The sequence below is a fragment of the Lagenorhynchus albirostris genome, chromosome 9 (genome assembly GCF_949774975.1).
Source record: "Lagenorhynchus albirostris chromosome 9, mLagAlb1.1, whole genome shotgun sequence".
Classification (NCBI taxonomy): Eukaryota; Metazoa; Chordata; class Mammalia; order Artiodactyla; family Delphinidae; genus Lagenorhynchus; species Lagenorhynchus albirostris.
Window position 1 is genome coordinate 8,338,163 of NC_083103.1, and position 20,559 is coordinate 8,358,721.

Here is a 20,559-nt window from a genome sequence, read left to right on the forward strand (position 1 = left end):
AACTCAAACTCAACATGTCCAAAACTGAACCAGGGATCTTTCCCTAATCAGTATTCCCTTGGTGGCAAGGGGCAGAACTCCAAGTCAAACTGGTTTAAGCCGTAAAGCAAAATTATTGGTTTAGTTAACTGCAAAGTCCAGGGGTAGGATGACTTCAGGCCTGGCTGATTGATATTAGAGGCTCAATGATATCGACAAGACACAGTATCTGTTTTTCCATCTCTTGCTTCTGCTTTTTTCTCTGCCGACTTACTTTGTGGGATCTTGGTTCCCCCGCCAGGGATTAAACCCAGGCCCTCGGCAGTGAAAGCGTGGAGTCCTAACCACGGGACTGGCAGGGAATTCCCTCTGCTGACTTAACTTTTAGGCTTACCCTCCTCACATTAGGGTGAGATGGTCACCAGCACCAACAGGCTTACATGCTTCCAGCTCAGTGACTCCAGCAGACAGACAGAGATTCTGTTTTAACAATAATTCCATCATCAGCTCCAGGCTTGAGTCTTGCTGACCTTACTTGGGTTTTGTGCCTTGCTATGAACCAATCCTTGTAATTTGGAGAAGGAATCTTTGGATGAGCCAGGTCTAGGTCTTAGGCTGACTCCTGCAGCTGAAGTTATGTTCTGCTAGATTTGCAACCCAGTGAAATAAGAAAGCCTCTTTCCTGAGTGCTCCATCAAATGTTTGAAGGGGGTTCTCATCTGCCTGGCTTAGGACTCATGGCCTTTTCCAAACCAATGTCTGTGTCCTATTGGTAGGCCTGGATCTGGAGTTGCCAGATTTAATGAATAAAAATACGAGACATTCAGTTACATTTGAATTTCAGATAAATAATGAATAAAATGTGAAGATCCCTATGTCCCAGGTAGGCATCCTGTACTTTATCTGGCAACATTAGCTGGGTCACACACCAGTCCCACAACGTGGGGGATGAGATCAGCCACACCCAGACCACTTGGTGTAAGTGTGAGAAGCACAATTCCAAAAGGAAAAATGGAGGTGCTGTTTCCAGAAAGAAGCATGGATGTGGACTGCACAAATGACAGTTGACCTTGATACTCTCTGTGCACACCCAGTTCATTGCAACCCATTAGCCCTTCCCCATCTCCTTTATCCCTGCTGAGAGATCCCCATTTGGTACAGGAAGTAGATAGCACTCCCTTGATTTTAGGAATATAGGCTCTGCCCTCAGCCCCGGGGGATACATTATGATTACTCTAAACTACCAATGATAATCCTTTTCTTTTTTGCCAAATGACTGGTGTTAAAGAGAAAATTATTCATGACACTTGTTGACGATGGTCAGGTAGACTTTATTCAAGGGGCTACTACAACGAGGGTTTGTATTCGGGGAGGGAGATCTGGATCAACTTCGAACACAATAAGGAAAAGTGGGGATTTATAGCCAAGGAGCAGGGTGGGGGGTCAGTGGATGGAAATTTACTAAATGGAAACCTCAGGGGTGAGGGCGGGATTGTGGCTAAACCGACCTAACAGAGTCTTGCTAAAACTGAACGATGCAGAGATGAATACAGAAGCCCAAAAGTCAGGGCACAGATGAGAATAGAGTTCAAAGTAGCCTGACTGGAGTTTGTCAAGGAAGAATCTTTGTCACTGATACAAATCTTCCGAGCTTCCTCTGTGTCCAGGTATGGTCATGCAGCCAGTTCCGGCCCGTGAGAGGCAAGGGGAAATTTGCTGGGGAGTTTCTGGAGAGGATTTTGCTTCCCAGATAAAAAGACAGAGCCCCTGAAGGGAAGGACCTTGTGCCCCTGCACCCTACTTTTTACTTGGAACGCTGGTGTGAGCACATGATATATGGAGCTATGTCTGTCATGAGACAACAAACACAGGAGTAAAAAGCCAGCATGCAAAAAATGACGGGGCTGAAGAGTGGAAAGAGTCTGAGAAAACTCTGGAAACTCCAACCTCCAGGCTTCATCTGTAAACAATAAACAGCCTCTTATAGTTTAGCCTATGCCTTCTGGTACTTGCAGCCACATGCTCCCCAGCTCATCTGCTCCCTCCCCTCAGCCTGCTTTTCTCCCAACGTCCCACAGCTCAATAATTAACACCATCACCTTTCCTTTCATGCAAATCAAAACTTCACCGTCATCACTGGAGCCTCCCTCTCCTCCCACTGTCCCTCCCCCATTTCTGTTGAACTTCCTCAGTGACTCTGGAATCTGCCTGCATTCTACATTTCCACGTCCACTGTCGTATTCCGAGCAGCTCCTCTTTTCTCTCCTGGTCCAGTTCAAAGGCTTTCTATCCATCTCCAACAAAGCCTCTACTCTTTGTTCCCCTGCAATATCTTTCCACAGTTATCTTTTCAAAATATAAATCTGATAATGTCAACATCCCCCACAATGTTTAAACACCCTTCGGTTACCTCCTCTTACTCTTAGAAAAAAGACCAAAATCCTTAACAAAGCCTTTAAAACCCTTCATGCTTGGCCCTGCCTCAAGCCATATCTCATCCATGCCACTTTCCTCTTTATATGAGTCTGTTTCCTTCCACCACAGGACCTTTGCACATGCTGGAATGCCTAGAATGATCTTCCCCACCTCCACTCCCCTGACGCACTCCTGCTCTGCCTTCAGATCTTTCCTTTACCCTGGCTTTCTCAGGTGAGCCTTTTCCTGTCCACAGAGACCCTCTCCATTGCTCTCAAGACCTAGGAGATGTCCACAGGTATCTCTTCCCTGCCTCCCCTGGAATCCCGCCAGGATTACCTTCAATTGCTGAGATCCTTCCCCTCTGGAACAATCCAGCTGCTTTGCTTCTGTGAACCCAGGCTTTCAAATCAATGACCTGCTAATTCTTCCACTGCAGTGAGAACAGAAGACAAATTAACATTTCAGTACATTATTCTGACATACAAATAAGAAGGTAATTACATTCTTGTGTTTTCCTGACTGGGTTTTGCAGCAGACCACCATAGGTCCTTGAAATGCCTACAGGAAACCTAAAGTATGAGGACAATTGAACCAGGAGCAGAGGGAGAAATGCATTCCAGGTGCTGTATGTGTACAGCCTCCTCCTTGAGGCGTCCTGGAGTGCTAGTAGTTAGAGATGAGGATAAGGGGTAAGCTGGGCTGTGAAGGAATGGATTCTGATTCTGAGGGCAATGAGAAGCCAGAGGGCTTTGAGCAAGGGAGGTACTGCACCAGATTTGCTTTAGAAAGATCATTCTAGTGCTGTGTGTAGAATGAATTGCAGGGGACAAGACTGGGGCAGGGAGATAGAGGAGGAGGCTGATGCAGTGGTGCAGGAGAGATGATGGTGTGAAATTAATTAAGCAAGGAGGCCATTAGCCTGAGGGGGCTCTAATGCTACATCACCTATGGAAGCAAACCAAAATCTAAGCCTGCGAATATCTCAAGGTTATGAAAGCAAAACCTAAAGACAAACAACCACAAAGAGCCAACTAGGATTTAAGCTATAGCCAATCAATACTTTCCTTACTTTGCTTCCAGTTTTTCCATATAAAAGTTTTCTTCAGCTCCCATCAACAGAGCACTTCTAACCACGTCCAGTTTGGCACTGCTTTATTTGAATTGATTTTTGCTCAAATAAATTCCCTAAAAATTTAGTAGGCCTCAGTTTATCTTTTAACTGTTCTGGTGTCAGAAGTGGGATCCAAAGGAGATGCCAAACGGCCCTCAGAAGCAACAAGCAACCAGGCAGAGGTACCTGCTGAGCCCATTGAGCTCACTGCTTTCTTGCTACATCTGAAAGATGGGTAAGTTCCTTTCATATCTGAGGTTTGCAGGTTTTGTGTTTGAAAGAGTTCCCTGAATTTATTCACGTATTTCTTTCTCTGGACTGGGTCTGGGGGCCAGCTGACTTAAAAGAAACTGGACTGGGATGGGAACATATGTATATGTATAACTGATTCACTTTGTTATAAGGCAGAAACTAACACACCATTGTAAAGCAATTATACCCCAATACAGATGTTAAAAAAAAAAAAAAGAAAAGAAACTGGACTGGGTCCAGGGTCAGATTAGGTCTGACTTAAGCTGGACTGGGTCTGTTAGGGGAAATACTGACTGAAACTGCCCGCCCTGACCAGGCAACATAGTAACCACTTGCATGAGTTATTTTAAACAGGAGGTCCTGGTGAGGAACACAGAACTAACAAGCTACCACCAACTGGAAGAATTCAGGAAAGGCCAAAATGAGAGAGGAGATGCCAGTCCATTTCTCCTTCCAAGCTCCCAGAATCCTTCTCACTGGAATCCATCTTGGCTGAGTGATGCACGTACCACCAGGAAGGACCCTGAGTCAGAATGATTGGCCAGAGACAACCCGGAAACTAACCCCATTCCCATAAAACCCGAGACTGCAAGCCACGTGGCAAAGCAGTCCTTCTGGATTCCCTAACCCTCCTGCTCTCCACCCGGGTACCCCTTCCCAATAAAGTCTCCTGCTTTGTCAGCACGTGTGTCTCCTTGGACAATTCATTTCCAAGTGTTAGACAAAAGCCCACTCTCGGGCCCTGGAAGGGGTCTCCCTTCTTGCAACAGGTCCAGTGTGAGGCCTCAGGTAATAAGGGGGAAAAAAAGAGAAAAATTGGTTCCCTGAGTCCAAAAAATCTGGGACTCCTCTGTCTGGGACCCTGGCTAACTATATGTATAAAATTATGGGCCCAGAATCTGTGTTTTTCTGAACCAGTGGGTTAAACTTACCAAAGATAACCTTAAATTGCAGTGGTCACAGTAGGGAACTTTTAACCTAGACAAGCATATCTTTACAAGGTGCTCTAGAGAAAAAAAGGGTCCCAAATCTCCCCAAAACAATGGGGTGCATTTTTTTTTACTGGTATGCTGAAGCATCTTAGAAACACAATGAATCGAAAATTGCTTCTTTAAAAGATTCGTTACAAAACACAAATGAAAAGTTTAAGCAACAAATTGACAGTCAATCTAAAAAAATCTAAGAAGTGCACACTGACTAACTTGACTCCAACTGCTCCTTCCCTTAAACCTCCCCTCCCTAAATTTTCTGAACCTACCAATCCCTTTACACCTTTTATTTTATTTTGTAAATTTATTTATTTATTGGTTGTGCTGGGTCTTTGTTGAGGCAGGCGGGCTACTTAGTTGCAGCAGGTGGGCTCCTTAGTTGCGACTCATGGGCTCCTTAGTTGAGGCATGTGAACTCTTAGTTGTGGCATGCATGTGGGATCTAGTTCCCTGACCAGGGATCAAACCCAGGCCCCCTGCCTTGGGAGTGTGGAGTCTTCACCGCTGCTCTACCAGGGAAGTCCCACTCAATTGCCTTTTAAAGTGAGGCCCTCTGCTGAGCCTTGAATACTAAATGTAACCATCTTTTCTCATGGTCAAAGGCTGAATTAGGGCCATCATAAAAGGTTCTCCAAATCCTCAAGAGAATCCTCAAAATTTTTATGAGGAATTTAGAATTCTAATTGCAGCCTACGATATGGGCTCCCAGATCGCTGCCAGTTTATTCATATGACAATAGAACCTAGCAATGCCCAAAAATAAATGACTGAAGCCCAGTGGGAAGCCCCCAAGAGTGATATTACAGACCCACATGCAAGCTGCTCTGCCAGGGATGGCCCAAAAGGCTCTAGAAAAATAGCCCAAGACCTACGTGAAAAAAAAAAATTTTTAATTAATTAATTAATTTATGGCTGCGTTGGCTCTTTGCTGCTGCGCGCGGGCTTTCTCTAGTTGTGGCGGCAGCAGGGGCTACTCTTTGTTGAGGTGCACAGGCCTCTCATTGCGGTGGCGTCTCACATTGCAGAGCATGGGCTCTAGGCGTGCAGGCTCAGTAGTTGTGGCTCACGGGATCTAGAGCGCAGGCTCAGTAGTTGTGGCACACAGGCTTAGTTGCTCCACGGCATGTGGGATCTTTCCGGACCAGGGCTCGAACCTGTGTCCACTGCATTGGCAGGCGGATTCTTAACCACTGAGCCACCAGGGAAGTGCCTATTTGAAAGTATTGATAAGGTATTTCCTCAAAAGACTGACTGGTCTCTCAGTCAATCTTGCAAACAACACAAAAAGAATAAAGCAGCCTCAGATCATAAGACAAAATTGGAAACCCTGTTTGTGAAATTCCGGCCTTTCTTTATTAAACAAAGGCTCAGAAAACACCTTCACTTCCTTATTCATTAGCAAGCTCTGGCTAAACTAAGTAGCCTAATAAAGAGACACAAGCTGTGCTGGGAAGCCACTTTCTTGCTGGATTAATAGCCCTAGCTAAGCATTTTGAAAAAACCTTGGAGCAAGCTGAAATGCAAAAAGCCAACCAACTTACGGCCTTACGGTTACAATAGTTCCAAGGGCCAAGGGGACCTCCACGAACACATTTCAAGCTAGAACCTAGAGATTCTTCACTCAGGAATACTGTGCCCTGAAGTGTCTGCCTTTGCTGTACACGAGTGGGGTAGTGAAAAAAGCAATGCCCCCTGCTGAACCCATCGTTTAAGAGACCTCCACCTATTAGTCCAGACTGCCTTTCCATTGGGGGAAGTCAAAAAATTGGATTACTGAAATAATAAGCATCAATGGGGCTCTGAGGGATCCTTTGGTAAGTTGCTGCCCAGGATTCCTCTAAATGAGAAAAGGGAAACTAAGATAAACAATGCAGAATGTGGCACAGTATTGGGGTTTACTGTTGTCACTTTATCTATATTAAAACACACTTTCACAAAACAGCAAAGCCCTTGGAGTAAAGTATTCCCATACTGGGGGTTTCTAGCCAAAGGCAAAGGGTATTTGTGTCTAAACTAAACTAGCCCAGATGACACTAGGGCCATTTTTGGGAAACCATACTTTCCTTCTGTGTGACGTGGCCCCAGTAAGCCTGTTAGGATGAGATTTGCATTCTAAAATAAAGAGTTATATAAAATTTAACTCAGAAGGAATTTCCTGACCCTCCTGAACCTGAGGTGTTCTGCTCTCTGCAAGCAGGAATTGATGAAATTGAGACTCTAAAGTATGAAAGCCCTTAACTCTCAGAAGTGTGTGAATGCCAGACTTCCCTGGTGGCGCAGTGGATGAGAATTCACCTGCCAGTGCAAGGGACACGGGTTCAAGCCCTGGTCCAGGAAGATCCCACATGCCACAGAGCATCTAAGCCCATGTGCCACAACTACTGAAGCTGCACTCTAGAGCCCGCGAGCCACAACTACTGAAGCCCGCGTGCCTAGAGCCTGTGCTCCACACAAGAGAAGGCACCGCAAGGAGAAGCCTGTGCACTGCAACGAAGACTAGGCCCCAACTCGCCGCAACTAGAGAAAGCCCACGCACAGCAACAAAGACCCAACGCAACCAAAAAAAAAAAAAAAAGAAATTGCTTTGACCACTTGGGGTCTTTTGTGTTTCCATGCAAATCGTAAAATTTTTTGTTCTAATTCTGTGAAAAATGCCATTGGTAATATGCTAGGGATTGCATTGAATCTGTAGATTGCTTTGGGTAGTATAGTCATTTTCACAATACTGATTCTTTTTTTTTTTAAATATTTATTTATTTGGTTGCACTGGGTCTTAGTTGCAGTAGGTGGGCTCCTTAGTTGCGGCTTCAGGGCTCCTTAGTTGCAGCTCATTGGCTCCTTAGTTGCAGCATGTGGGCTTTTTAGTTGTGGCAGGTGGGCTCCTTAGTTGCGGCAGGAGGGCTCCATAGTTGTGGCATGCAAACTCTTAGTTGCAGCATGCATGTGGGATCCAGTTCCCTTACCAGGGATCGAACCTGGCCCCCCTGCATTGGGAGCGTGGTGTCTTATCCACTGGACCACCTGGGAAGTCCCACACAATATTGATTCTTCCAACCCAAGAACATGGTATATCTCTCTATCTGTTTGTGTCATCTTTGATTTCTTTCATCAGTATCTTATAGTTTTCTGAGTACAGGTCTTTTGCCTCCTTAGGTAGGTTTATTCCTAGGTATTTTATTCTTTTTGTTGCAATGGTAAATGGGACTGTTTCCTTAATTTCTCTTTCTGATTTTTCATTGTTAGTGTATAGGAATGCAAGAGATTTCTGTGTATTAATCTTACATCCTCCAACTTTACCAAATTCACTGATTAGCTCTAGTAGTTTTCTGGTGGCATCTTTAGAATTTTCTATGTATAGTATCATGTCATCTGCAAGCAGTGACAGTTTTACTTCTTCTTTTCCAATTTGGATTCCTTCTATTTCTTTTTCTTCTCTGATTGCCATGGCTAGGACTTCCAAAACTATGCTGAATAATAGTGGCAAGAGTGGACATCCTTGTCTTGTTCCGATCTTAGAGGAAATGCTCTCAGTTTTTCACCATTGAGAATGATGTTTGCTGTGAGTTTGTTGTATATGGCCTTTATTATGTTGAGGTAGGTTCTCTCTATGCCCACTTTCTGCAGAGTTTTTTTTAAATCATATATGGGTGTTGAATTTTGTCAAAACCTTTTTCTGCATCTATTGAGATGATTGTATGGTTTTTATTCTTCAATTTGTTAACATGGTGTATCACAAGGATTGATTTGCATATACTGAAGAATCCTTGCATCCCTGGGATAAATCCCACTTGATCATGATGTATGACCCTTTTAATGTGTTGCTGGATTGTTTGCTAGTATTTTGTTGTGGATTTTTGCTTCTATGTTCATCAGTGATATTGGTCTGTAATTTTCTTTTTTTGTGATATCGTTGTCTGGTTTTGGTATCAGGGTGATGGTGGCCTCATAGACTGAGCTTGGGAGTGTTCCTCCCTTTGTAATTTTTTGGAACAGTTTGAGAAGGATGGGTGTTCGCTTTTGTCTAAATGTTTGCTAGAATTTGCCTGTGAAGCCACTTGGTTCTGAACTTTTGTTTGTTGGAAGGTTTTTTTTTTTTTTGGCTGCATTGGGTCTTCACTGCTGCGCAAGGGCTTTCTCTAGTTGCGGCGAGTGGGGGCTACTCTTCTTTGTGGTTCATGGGCTTCTCATTGTGGTGGCTTCTCTTGTTGCAAAGCACAGGCTCTAGGCGCATGGGCTTCAGTAGTTGCAGCACGCGGGCTCAGTAGCTGTGGTGCACGGGCTTAGTTGCTCCGTGGCATGTGGGATCTTCCTGGACTAGGGTTTGAACCCCTGTTCCCTGCATTGGCAGGTGCATTCCTAACTGCTGTGCCACCAGGGAAGTCCCTGTTGGAAGATTTTAAATCACAGTTTCAATTGCATTACTTGTGATTGGTCTGTTCATATTTTCTATTTCTTCCTGGTTCGGTCTTGGAAGGTTGTACTTTTCTAAGAATTTGTCCATTTCATGTTAGGATATGACTTATACTTATACCTCATGCTGTTGAGAGTCTATTAAACTCCCAACAGACTCACCATTTTTCAGCAAGCTGACTAACTGAGATCCTTCTCCTTTCACTTTTTTTTTTTTTTTTGGCCTAGCTGCGCGGCATGTGGGATTTTATAGTTCCCTGACCAGGGATCAAACCCATCCCCCCTGAAGTGGAAGCGCAGAGTCTTAAGCACTGGATTGCCAGGAAAGTCCCTGCTTTCACTTTCTAAGCTCCATCGTTGTTTTTTTTTTTTCATTTTATAGTTTTATTTCATTCCCATATATGTGTGTGTATATATATACATTTTTTTTACATCTTTATTGGAGTATAATTGCTTTACAATGTTGTGTTAGTTTCCACTGTACAACAAAGTGAATCAGCTCTATGTATACATATATCGCCATATCCCCTCCCTCTTGAACCTCCCTCCCACCCTCCCTATCCCACCCCTCTAATATCGTCACATAGCATCGAGCTGTTCTCCCTGTGCTATACATCTAAGCTTCTTGAACGCTGCAACTTTCTCAACACTGCTGCCCTTGCAGACAGTGGTACAGATCACTGTAACTGTGTAGATGTGGTGTCATGGTTATTGACCCCTTGCATTGACTTACAGGACACATCGTTAGAAAACCGAGATTTGATACTCTTTGTCGCTGGGTCCTATGCTAAGAATGCGGAAGGGAAAAATCAATCAGGATATGCTATGACAGCTCAATAGGAATTATTGGAAAGGTGAAGCCTTCCTCAGTTTAACTTTGCTCAACCAGCAGAACAATATGCTCTCACTCGGAGTTGTCAGCTATTCAAAGGAAAATCAGTAAACCTTTATACAGATAGTAAATACGCCTTTGGGGTGGTCCATGACTTTGGTATATTATGGAAACAGAGAGGTTCCTCACTGCTGGTGGAAGGCTGATCAAAAATGGGCCCCAGGGCTTTGCTGGTGGTGCAGTGGTTAAGAATCCACCTGCCAATTCAGGGGATACAGGTTCGAGCCCTGGTCCGGGAAGATCCCACATGCCACGGAGCAACTAAGCCTGTGTGCCACAACTACTAAGCCTCCGCTCTAGAGCCCGTGAGCCACAACTACTGAGCCTGTGTGCCACAACTACTGAAGCCTGCACGCCTAGAGCCCGTGCTCTGCAACAAGAGAAGCCACAGCAGTAAGAAGCCCATGCACTGCAACGAATAGTAGCCCCCGCTCGCCGCAACTAGAAAAAGCCTGTGCACAGCAACAAAGACACAACGCAGCCAAAAATAAATAAATAAAATAAAAATCTTAAAAAAAAAAAAGGGCCCCAAGTAGCACTCCCCCAGTGGTCAGTAGTTAGGGCTCTGTGCTTCCACTGCAGGGGGTGCAGGTTCTATCCCTGGTCGGGAAATTTCCACATGCTGCTCAGGGTGGGCAAAAAAAAAAAAGAAAAAAATAAACTGCAGCCCCAAGTAAATGAACAGCTCTCTGTCATTCTATCCTATTCTATTCTATTGTCTAACTGAATTGCAGTTATTAAAACTGAAGCTCATACTAGAAAGACAGAACATGAGTATCAGGGAAATGCTCTAGCAGACTTCCATGCTAAGTCAGCCAGCACTAAAGTTGTACCAATACGCAACTTGAATGAACTCCGTAAGATTGATTCTAACCAAATTATTTATGATAATTTACATAAAAGACGAAATCAGGCATCTGAGCTGGAGCAACAATGTTGGGACCAACAAGGGTGCAAATTTCATATTAAACAATTCACTGAGGGCCAGGACAGTTGCCTGGTTCATCCTGAATCCTTGAAAATGCCATTACTGAAAGCTCTACATTCTGCAACTCATCATGGCACAGATAAAATGATCCAAATTATGAAGAAGTATTGGTGGAATGACTACTGCAAGGTCACAAATTTGGTTTACCACCGATACCTGATTTGTCAAACCCATAACCCTGGAAAGACTATTAAGGTATTAGGTGGAGAATTCTCACCACCTACTGGGCAGGCCATTTGGACACTTCCAGATGGATTTCATTCACTTGCCTCCCTCAATGGGTTACTGATATGTTCTTGTAATTGCTTGTATGTTCTCAGGATTGATTGAAGTCTTCCTATGCAGAAAGGCTGATGCCGCAACTGTGGCTGAGAAACTTTTAGAAAATATATTTCCTTCATGGCGCTTCCCCAGAGAAATCTTCAATGATAGGGGAACTCATTTCACCAGACAAAAAAATTAAACAAATAAAGCACTGCTGACTCAATGGCATTACTGTTGTCCTTAGTCAGCTGGTCAAGTTGAACAGACAAATGGTAACTTGAAACTAAAGCTAGCTAAATTAACAGAATCAACTGGACTGCCCTGGCCTGAAGTTCTACTATTCGTTTTAATGGTGATTAGATCAACACCTATGGGAAAGGATAAAGTAATACTTTATGAAATAGTGACAGGAAAACCTGTGCCCTTGGTGATAGAACCACATCTGTCTCCTGTACTCAAATTCTGATATGATTCAATATTGTAAAGCTTTAACGTATTATGCTAAAGTATATTTCCACCAGGTAAAAGAAGTTTTTCATGACCCTCCTACAGATTGTCGAGCCTTCTACAACTTAGAACCTGGACAGTGGGTCTTCTTCTCAGGAAACGACACCTGAGAAAGACTGCCCTTGAACCTCGTTAGAAGGGACCATTCAGGTTCTCCTGACTACCCAGATAGCAGCCAAACTTCAGAGATTAAACCTTGGGTCCACATCTCCCAGTTGTAAAGGGCTCCTCCAAACTCTTGGAACTGCATACTAGCCGGAAATCTAAAGTTAGAGTTGGGAGATTCCTCCCCAGAAACAAATGACATCTTGAGGTTGGACAGCTCTCTCAAGGTCACAGATCAAGGTCTTTATCCCCAATATGAAATCTTTATCCCTTTCACCTCCTTGCTATCTGCTTTTTCTCTTCATTAATGCATGGAAAGATAACACTATAATTAGGATTTCACAAACAATAGCTACTGCGGGAAACTTAACTAACTGCTGGATTTGTCATGCTAAACCAAAATCAATACATGAAGGGAGAGACCCTCTAGTTTACCCTATAAGTAATTTCACTGAAATCCCAAATGCCACTGTGTGCCTAAATTGTTCGGCAGCTCCCTTTTATAAAGGTAAAAATACTAAATCTACACATCCCCATTCCTTGCTTCAATTTAATCCAACCCTGGGATGGGAAAATGAGATTCACTCAATATATATATATATAAAACACTGCAGGGCTTCCCTAGTGGTGCAGTAGTTGAGAGTCCGCCTGCCAATGCAGGGGACACGGGTTTGTGCCCCGGTCCGGGAAGATCCCACCTGCCACGGAGCGGCTGGGCCCGTGAGCCGTGGGCGCTGAGCCTGCGCGTCCGGAGACTGTGCTCCGCAGCGGGAGGGGCCGCAACGGTGAGAGGCCCGCGTACCGCAAAAAAAAAAAAAAAAAAAGAACACTGCAGAGCAGCCAATGTAAGTCAGACCATTTATAGGCTTGCTGACGGGCCCATGTATTTAGGTGGTCTTGGTAGGATGATGCTAACACCTCTGTACCAACCAATGAGTCCACAGATGCTAATACTTACGAGGGAGCCCTATGTACCCTTCCTGGCTGTGGCTTTGTATGTGGACGCTTTGGTATTGGCCTCTGCTTGAGCAACTCATTGTCTTGACAGCTGGCAGGTGAAAGGGCACTGTGCTCTTTTATTTAGAAAATATTTTATTTATTTTTATTTTTGGCTACGTCAAGTCTTAGTTGCAGCATGTGGCATCTTCGTTGCGGCATGCGGGATCTTTCATTGGGGCGCACGGGCTTCCCTCTAGCTGTGGTGCGCGGGCTTCTCTCTAGTTGTGGCACGTGGGTTTTCTAGTTGTGGCGCGCGGGCTTAGTTGCCCCATGGCATGTGGGATCTTAGTTCCCTGACCAGGGATCAAACCTGTGTCCCCGGCATTAGAAGGCGGATTCTTTACCACTGGACCATCAGGGAAGTCCCAGGGCACTGTGCTCTTGCTGCATTTAGTGTTCCATTGTCCCTTCATGATACCTCAGAAACTCAACGTTGGCCACACCCTTGAATTTATACTACGGAGCAAAAAGAAGTTTGTCAGGAGATGTTAACACCTCTGGATGGGCATCATTTGGGTGGTCCCTTCTTCCTTGGCTTGGAGTTAGTACAAACAAACATATGCTTAGAAGCTTATTCTTAACGCTGGCAACCGTAGCTGAGTCTACTGCTAAGGCCTTGGATGTACAACAGAAGTACCTAGGCTCTCTAGCTAAGGGGGTTTTCGATAGTAAAATTGCTTTAGATTATTTGTTCGCTGTACAAGGGGTCTGTGCCATAGCTAACACCTCCTGCTGTACCTGAATTAACACCTCTGGTGTTGTAAAAACTCAAATACAAGAAATTAACAAACAAGCTACTTGGCTAAAACAGATTGGTACCACATCAGGTACATTCTTTGATTTACTTGATACCAACTGGTTTGGTTTATGGGGGCCCTGGCTAAGGAGTGTACTTCAGTCTTTTGGTATTATCCCCCAGGAGTCATCATCGCAGTCTCCCTGGTGGGCTGTGTTGCCTCAAAGATCTCAAATGCATGTTTGCAGCCATCAGCAGCAAATCAGATGGTCTCACTGTGCTTGGAGAAACAGACACAGGATGTACAATGGGATAAACAGCAAAAGCAATTCTTCTATGGGTCTGACATCATAACCTGATAAGAGCAATTTAACGCTCATAGTGACTGAGAATGGGGCTAATACTAAACTTCTGTTCATCCTCCGGATGATCAAAAGGGAGAATTGTTAAATTAAACAAAGAGACCATTAGACTGAGGTGGCTCTAGTGCCTCCGCACCTACGTAAGCAAACCAAAATGTTAACCTGTAAATACCTCGAGGTTATGAAAGCAAAACCTAACAACCAATCATTAACAGCCAAATAGCGTTGAAGCTAATAGTCAATCAGTAATTTCCTTACTTTGCTTCCACCTTTTCTCTATAAAAGTTTTTCCTCAGCTCCCATCTGTGGAGTGCTTCTAACCACTTCCCATTTGATGATGACCAATTTGGATGGATTCTTTCTCAAATAAATTCCTAAAATTTTAATGTGCCTCAGTATCTTTTTTTAAAATTTTTATTCATTTATTTATTTTTGGCTGCATTGGGTCTTCGTTGCGGCGTGTGGGCTTTCTCTAGTTGCGGTGAGCGGGGGCTATTCTTCGTTGTGGTGCACGGGCTTCTCATTGCGGTGGCTTCTCTTGTTGCGGAGCACTGGCTCTAGGTGTGTGGCTTCAGTAGTTGTGGCACACAGGCTCAGTAGTTGTGATTTGTGGGCTCTAGAGTGCAGGCTCAGTAGTTGTGGCACACGGGCTTAGTTGCTCCGCAGCATGTGGGTTCTTCCCGGACCAGGGCTCGAACCCGTGTCCCCTGCCTTGGCAGGCAGATTCTTAACCGCTGTGCCACGAGGGAAGTCCGCCTCAATACCTTTTAACAACAGGCTCTGAAAGTTCGGTCAGCAGGGGAGAGACACTTAGGAGTTAGAATCTAATGGCATTTGTGTGATTGGACATGGAATGTTGGGGACCATTCACATTCCCCAACATTATAAAACCGATAGGACCCCCCAAAGGATGTAAAAGTCCCAATAGTTCAGGCGGCAGCTTCTATTATCCCTGCACTGCTGCCAGCTTTGCACACTGGGCAAGTCCTTGATTATAGAGAACATGACATTTCAGGGCTGCTGTTTCATAGAACTTCCTGAAGGCCACATACAAGAAATAGTGACTGTGTATATATTGCATGAATAAGTGGGGAGATAATCAGAAAAGTGCTTGTCTTTCCCTAAGAATTGGGCAAATATAACCTAATGAAATACAACGACTGTTTTTAGTGAACAGTTAAGGGGAAGAAAGAAGACAGAGAAACAAGAAGGAGGAGACATGCCCAAGGGACAGTGGGCACCGAGTGGCCAAGGGGGCAGAGGTGGCCGCCCACCTGAAAGCCCCAGCAGCCTCCAGGCTGCTCCATCTCCCCACAACTCTTCCTCTTTTTCTCATGATAGTATTTTATTGAATAACTTAAATCCTTCTGCATCTTACTTTTATCACTTTAATACACATAGCTCTACCTCATTCTTTTTTACTGCCATATAGTACTTATAGCATGAACATTCTCTGGCTTATTCAGCTCTTTCCCTACTGAAGGACAGTTAGGTAATTCCTGGGTTGTCATTACCTGACATGCAAGGAACACCCTTTATCCGTATCTTCTTGTACATATACGTTTCTCCAGTGCAGAATCGCTGGATCAGAGGGTATGGGCATTTTGCACATAAACTTTTTAAAATTTTGGAATAAATTTAGATTTATAGAAAAGTTGCAAAGAGTACCGAGAGTTCCCATATATCCCTCACCCAGTTTCCTCTACTGTTATCATCTTACATTATCACGGTACATTTGTCAAGACTAAGAAACCAACTTTTGCATATTACTGTGAACTAAACTCTAGACTTTATTTGGATTTCATTAGTTGTATTAGTCTTCTCAGGCTGCTATAATAGAATATCACAGACTGGGTGACTTAAACAACATAAATTTATTTTCTCACAGTTCTGAAGTCTGGAAGTTCAAGAATCCAGGTGCCAACAGGGTTGTCTTATGAGGCCTCTCTCTTTGGCTTGCAGATGGTCACCTTCTCCCTGTGTCCTCACATGGCTTTTCTTCTGTGCAAGGGGAGAGAGAGAGAGCTCTTTGGTATTTCTTCCTCTTAGAAGGACCCCATCCTTATGACCTCATTTAAACTTAATTACCACTCTAAAGGCCGTCTCCAAATATAGTCACATTGGGGGTTAAGTCTTCAACATATGAATTTAGGAGGGGACACAATTCAGTCCATAACACTAGCTTTTCCACTAATGTCCTTTATCTGTTTCAGGATCCAATCCAGGATACCACATTGCCTTTAGGAGTATGTGCATTTTTAGATTTCAATAGATTTGGTTAAATTGCTTTCCGAAGTGGCCTTAGTGGGGCTTCCCTGGTGGCGCAGTGGTTAAGAATCCGCCTGCCAATGCAGGTGACGCGGGTTCGAGCCCTGGTCCGGGAAGATCCCACATGCTGCAGAGCAACTAAGCTCGTGTGCCACAGCTACTGAGCCTGCGAGCCACAACTATTGAGCCTGCGTGCCACAACTGAAGCCCTCAAGCCTAGAGCCTGTGCTCTGCAACAGAGTAGCCCCCGCTTGCCACAACTAGAGAAATCCCGTGCCCGCGCGCAGCAGCGAAGACCCAGTGTAGCCAAAAATAAATAAATAAATAAATTTAAAAAACAAAAACAAATTAGCCCTAGTAGTTGACACATTCCCAGCTGTGTGTCCCCCTTTCCTCATACCCTCCCCACTCCTGATAGTATCAAACTTTAAAATCTTCGCCAATCGATTGGGTGACTAACAATATCTTGCCGTTTAATCAGCAGCTTCCTGAATACAAGTAAAGTTGAGCTACACTTTGCTGGCCACCTGTCGTTCCTGGACTGTGAACTGCCTATTTTTACCCTTTGACCTTTTTTTTTTTTAAAGTGTATGATGAGTTTTTCTTATTGAATTATAAGACGCTGTAACTTTGTGAGGGGAAGGGCTATGTCTTATAGTCACTGCTGGCACATAGTAGGTGCTTTTTGTTGCAAGAATCAGAGATTAACTTAAGGAAATGAAAAAGGGGATGTATCCCAGGGGACCCAAGTATGCGTGTAATGAGGCCCCTTCAGGGTTTGGAAGCAGGAAGGGCAGGCAGCATCCTTTCCCCTTTCCACAGTCTGGGTCTCCTCACCCTGTTCTGCATAGTGGGAGAGGACAGATGCAGCTTCAGTCACCCACCCTCAGACATCACCTAGCTGTCTATGAAATCCCGAAAAGTGTCAGGAGAGAGGATCTGATTGGCTTTGCATGGGTCAGGGTGACACTTTCACTGGACAGTCACCTCTAGGCCCTTAAGCTGGAATGTATGGAGGAAAGATGGCTGCTGGGGGCTCCCACTCTGGGTGGGGAGGGGTGAGCTGGGCAGAGAGCCAGAGGACAGCCAGCTCCTGCAGGACTGTGATGGACAGAATAGGAGAGATGGCCCCCAAAATGTGCCTTGCCCCTGTATTACTAGTATCTTGTTAGTAGCTGGAATGACAATATACTCTCAACATGAGTGACTAGACATCTTGTTTCTGCCATTCAGCATCCCTTCTTTTGTTAACTTCATATGGTTTTTCCTTATAGCATCCACCCTTCTCAGTCCACATGCTGACTCCTCCCAGAAAGGGCATCTGACCCCAGGTACAGGGAGGTGGCACATCCCATGTGTTTGGCCACAGTGACGGGTTGAGGGATAAACATGTGATTAAGCATGTGATCCAATTCAGGCCAATGAGAGTTAGACCTGGGATTTTGTTCACATTGCTGGAGAAAGGAAGATCTTTCTTTTCTGAGAGCCTTGAAGTGGCGAAGTAACAGGTCTGGAACTGCTAGGGGCCATCATTTGAAAGACCTGTCCGAAAGGGAACCAGGGAAGCAGGGTAAAAACAAAGAGAGAGGGACTTCCCTGGTGGTCCGGTGGTTAAGACTCTGTGCTCCCAATGCAGGGGACCCGGGTTCAATCCCTGGTCAGGGAACTAGATCCCACATGCCGCAACTAAGAACCCGCATGACGCAACGAAGATCCTGCATGCTGCAACTAAAGATCCCGCATGCCGCAGCTAAGACCCGGTGCAGCCAAATAAATAAATAAATGTTTTTAAAAAAATAAAAACAAAGAGAGGGAGAGACAGAGAGACACTAAGATCATGGTGACACTACTGAGCCTTGGGTCAAGTCATGTCTGAAGACAGCTCTTCTGTAGTTTTCAGTCCCATGAACAAATACACCCTCTCCCCACCTTAAAAAAAAATACTGAACCAATTTAAGTTGTGTTTTCCATCAATTACCAATAAAAGTGTGCTGACTCATACTGAGACAGGATTAATGAAACATTAAGTAACCACCGGAATGTTCTGTGTTGGATGACAGGTTATAGAAAAGGGACAAAGAAATCCCACATGTCTGATGTTGTTTGTTTTTTATAAAGCAAGCATTTTATAAAGCAAATATTTATTTATTTTTGGCTGCGTCGGGTCTTAGTTGCAGCACATGGGATCTTTTCATTGTGGTGTGGGGGCTCTTCGTTGTAACACGCAGGCTTCTCTCTAGTCGTGGCACGTGGGCTCAGTAGCTGTGGCGGGCTTAGTTGCCCCGCGGCATGTGGGATCTTAGTTCCCCGACCAGGGATCGAACCCGCATCCCCTGTATTCTTAGCCACTGGACCAACAGGGAAGTTTCCCACATGTCTGGTTTTGACACATTTAAAGAGGGACAGGGATGAAGGCCTTGCTGGTCAGTTACTTTTTTTTTTTTTAATTAATTTATTTAGTTTTTGGCTGCGTTCGGTCTTCGTTGCTGCACGTGGGCTTTCTCTAGTTGCAGCGAGCAGGGGCTACTCTTTGTGGCAGTGTGTGGGCTTCTCATTGCGGTGGCTTCTCTTTGTTGCGGGGCACAGGCTCTAGGCACGCGGGCTGCAGTAGTTGTGGCTCGCGGGCTCTAGAGCTCAGGCTCAGTAGTTGTGGCGCACTGGCTTAGTTGCTCCGCGGCATGTGGGATCTTCCCCGACCAGGGCTTGAACCCGTGTCCCCTGCATTGGCAGGCGGATTCTTAACCACTGTGCCACCAGGGAAGTCCCTCAGTTACTTCTTGTTCCCTGCTTCTGCTCAGGGCCGGGTCAGGGAGTTGGACCACTATGAGACTTGTCTCTCCTTAGTGGGGTGAAGTAGAGGGAAGACTAAAATCCTCAAATGTTTATGCCAGATCAGGAGGGTAGGACACTGAGACCATCTTGAAGACATCCCCACAATGAGGAGCTGGGGACCCAGCAGCAGGCCAGCTTCTGAGGCTGGTTCTGAGGACCTTTTGATGCATCTATGGTTTTCTGCACTAGTGGGAACTCAAGCCACTTGAGCCATGGTCCTTAGAGTTATTCTTCCTTTGGCACCAACAGGTAAGAATACGAATGCCATCCTGTATTTTCTGAGTGATCACGTCACCCCAATAAATAGTTATACAGCCTGGGCATTAAGAATGTTTCACTGGGGGTGGGGGGAGTGGGAGGTACAAACGATTGGGTGTAAGACAGGCTCAAGGATGTACTGTATAACACAGGGAACATAGCCACTATTCTGTAATAACTATACATGGAAAGTAACCTTTAAACACTGTATAAAAACAAAAAATTTTTAAACTTAAAAACAAACAAATAAAAGAGTGTTTCATTGGACCAGCTCCTCCAGAATCAGAATCAGAAATCAGAATGTGAGACCTAGGGTTTTCATCTCTGAGTCCACCTCAGTGGTGAGATCTGTAACAAACATTCAATAAACAAGAGTTGAATGAATGAATAAATGAACGTGTTTGAGAATAAACTTGTAGTGTGGGTAAGTGCAAAAAAATTTTGAAAGTTCCAGAATGATAAGTATGGAGTAATTCCACTTAGTTAAAGCTTAAAAACATGTAAGTCATTGATTTATATTGTTTATGAATACGTGGGCAGTGAAAGTACTGGAACTTGTATGGGAAGGATAAGCAGCAGCTTCAGGAAGGATGAACTTGTGGAGGGAGGAGGGAGATGGGGCAGGAAGGCTTGTCCTGGAGCTTCAACTGTCTCTGTGATATTTTCTTTCTTAAAAAATGCTATGTAGCAGATACATCAAAATGTTTACAGTTGTTAAAGCTGGGAGGTTATGAGAATATATACATAGGTACTTATATAATTTTTTTCTGTATGTTTGAAATATTTTATAATTAAAAAAAGTGTTTTTAAGTGTCAGGGTTTTAGAGACCGGGAGGCTGGAGTTTAAGTCTTCTTTTCACCAGTTACTAGCTGTGTTTTGGACAAGTTACTTCCTTTCTCACCTGTGACTCTCCCTCTTGGGATATGTCACATCCTCTTCACCTGCAATGAACACTCGACTAAGTTAACACTGGGAAACAGCTTTTGCCAGTTTTCTCTTCTCTAAAAACAGAGACATTATTGGCTGTTTTATTTGCAAATTTGAGTGCCTGGGGTTGAAATGCCTCCCCTCTCTCTCCCCTCAACACGCACATATAAAGTTTGAAGTTTACCTTACACCTGGAGATAATCTTTAGGTCTGAAATTCCTTTGGAGTTTTACAAGGGATGATTTAACGTACAGTCTACATG

General features: G+C 44.4%; 1 long non-coding RNA gene across 1 annotated transcript; it reads right to left on the reverse strand.

The window, feature by feature from the left end:
• Positions 1 to 1,328: 1,328 nt before the first annotated feature.
• Positions 1,329 to 16,019, reverse strand: LOC132525118 (uncharacterized). Its single transcript, XR_009542185.1, has 3 exons — positions 15,898 to 16,019; positions 2,734 to 2,827; positions 1,329 to 1,939 (listed from the first exon to the last, which is right to left on the reverse strand). It is a non-coding gene; the product is annotated as an uncharacterized LOC132525118 (long non-coding RNA).
• Positions 16,020 to 20,559: the final 4,540 nt, after the last annotated feature.